Raw genomic sequence first — 2144 nt, 5'->3', positions numbered from 1 at the left:
GAAGAACTCGCTGCGCCTGCCGGGAAAGGACGTTTCCTGAAGTCAGGGAAGAGTAGGGGATGGCGTGGATGGAACTACAAGTTCCGTGATGCAGCGCGGCGAGGCGTTCTCTTTGCACCTTGGGAGTGTGTGTATCGGCTGTGCTGGAGCGCTCCAGGTTGCTCCTGAATGGGGGGAGGCAGGAAAGGAGGGGAGTGGGAGCTGACGGAAATGATAAATGGAACGGGAATAGTATGAAGCCGAACGCCTTATTTTAGTTCTATTTGACCTGAGTAGAAGGCGTAATGGCAACAAAAAAGCATAAAACCCACTTGTGGGCGTAGACAGTAAGAGCCGGAGGATAAAACAGATTAAGTAGTGTGTCAGAAAAGCCGGCTTTCGTGTATTTCCTCGTTAGTATAGTGGTGAGTATCCCCGCCTGTCACGCGGGAGACCGGGGTTCGATTCCCCGACGGGGAGACAAGAGTACTTTTTAAAAAGATTTTTTAATACAGTTGCAAGTGAAAATGTTCACATACGTTGCAAAAGCTAATATAAAAAGACATAATCCACATTAAGGTAGCTGTAAGATTTGTTTTGTTTTGTTTTTAAGTGTTTATTATGTACATTTCCAGGCTCTGGAGATCTAAAGCAGAATAAATCAATATTGCCATCTTAGAAATTTGGAAAGATTATTTCAATATGCTGTAATAAGAGACTTCTGTGATATGCGTGTGCACTGGCCACAGGGAGAGTGCAGAGCCGGGACATCTAGCTCAGCTCCAGGAAAAGGTGTGGAAGGATTGATGGATGGCGTTGCCTTTACCATGGAGCCTCAGAGTTGAGAGTGGAAAAACTGGAAGAGTACAGGTCTCTAAGGACTTTAAGCAGCTGGGCCTTTAATCCTGAGAGCCTAAATGGGGTGCCCATTGAAGAAATTCAAGCAGAGGAGTGACGTGGTCAGATTTATGTTATCAGGAGAACACTGGTAATATTCAGAGAATGGATGTGAAAGTCAAAGGCAGAACAGTTAAGAAACTATTAAAATAGTCCAGGAAGAAGATGCTGGGGGCCTGACAAAGGAAATTTGTACTGGTAGTAAGGATAGAGAGAAAGGAAGGATTGGAAGGTATATTTAAGTAAATGGACTCTCAGCTTGAGAAGGAAACTCAAGGGATTCACAGATTTTTGGTGTCAGTGGCTGGGCAAAGGAAGAGGACAAATTTAGGTAGGAAAGATCTAAGTTTAATTTTGGACATATGGAGTTTGATAATACATGGGGATCAAAGTGGAGATGTCTATGAGTCACTTGGTGTGCCCATGAGTCCATAGCTCTGGGGAGGTTTGGAGTTGACATGAAAGCATCACATAATTGGAGGCTGCAACTATGACAGTGAGTAAGGAGAGTGTGTAAAGAGCAGTGAAAAGAGATTGGAAATTGGGAGAACACCAACCTTTAATAAAAAGGGGCGGGAGGGTTGGCGGAGTCCTTTCACAATCAAAATCACCTTCGATTTTATTTGTCAATTATACTTCAATAAAGTGGAATTTTTTAAGGTTGAGGGGAGGGGATTAGAGTAAGAGGAACTTATGAAATAAACTAGAAAGAGTCAACCAGCAACATCAAGTGCAGCCTAGAGGGCCATTAAAATAAAGAGTAGAAAATCTCATTTGGATTTGGCAAAGGATTGGAAGTGGGGAGGATGGTGGTTTTGTTGACTTTTGTGGCTTAGTTGAAGGTATGCGCCAGCAAGCAGTGGGTTGAGCAATGAAAGAGAAGAGGGAAAATAGAGCACAGGCCACTCTGTCGGGGTGCTCTGCCAATGTGGGAAGGGAAGATAGAAGGGGGATAGAAGGGAATGTGACACTGAGACTGTTGTTTTGTTTTGTTTTTAAGGAAAGAAAACTTTAACACATTGGGATGCAAAAGTGAAAGGATTTCTAGAGAAGAGGAACTAGAAGATTTTTTAAAAGCATAGGGGATAATTGAGAAATTGAGCTTTGGAGTGTCACATTGCTCCATTCTGTCTCAAAACGGCCTAACAATTAACTTTGGTTCCAGCAACAGAGAAAGATGCTGTACATTTGGGTATAAGGAGAATATAATTTTTGGGTGTAAGGAGGATATCCTTATACCCAAATGTTGAGACAAAAGAAAATAAAAC

At 42.7% G+C, this 2144-nt stretch overlaps 1 non-coding gene across 1 annotated transcript; it reads left to right on the top strand.

Annotated features, from left to right (window-relative positions):
* Window positions 1-387: 387 nt before the first annotated feature.
* Window positions 388-459, top strand: TRNAD-GUC (transfer RNA aspartic acid (anticodon GUC)). The gene has a single exon. It is a non-coding gene; the product is annotated as a tRNA-Asp (tRNA).
* The last annotated feature ends 1685 nt before the right edge of the window (window positions 460-2144 follow it).

Source organism: Pteronotus mesoamericanus, unplaced genomic scaffold (assembly GCF_021234165.1).
Source record: "Pteronotus mesoamericanus isolate MK-2021 breed Mesoamerican mustached bat unplaced genomic scaffold, CSHL_Meso_final contig_263, whole genome shotgun sequence".
NCBI lineage: Eukaryota > Metazoa > Chordata > Mammalia > Chiroptera > Mormoopidae > Pteronotus > Pteronotus mesoamericanus.
This window is presented reverse-complemented; position numbering and strand designations above follow the sequence as displayed.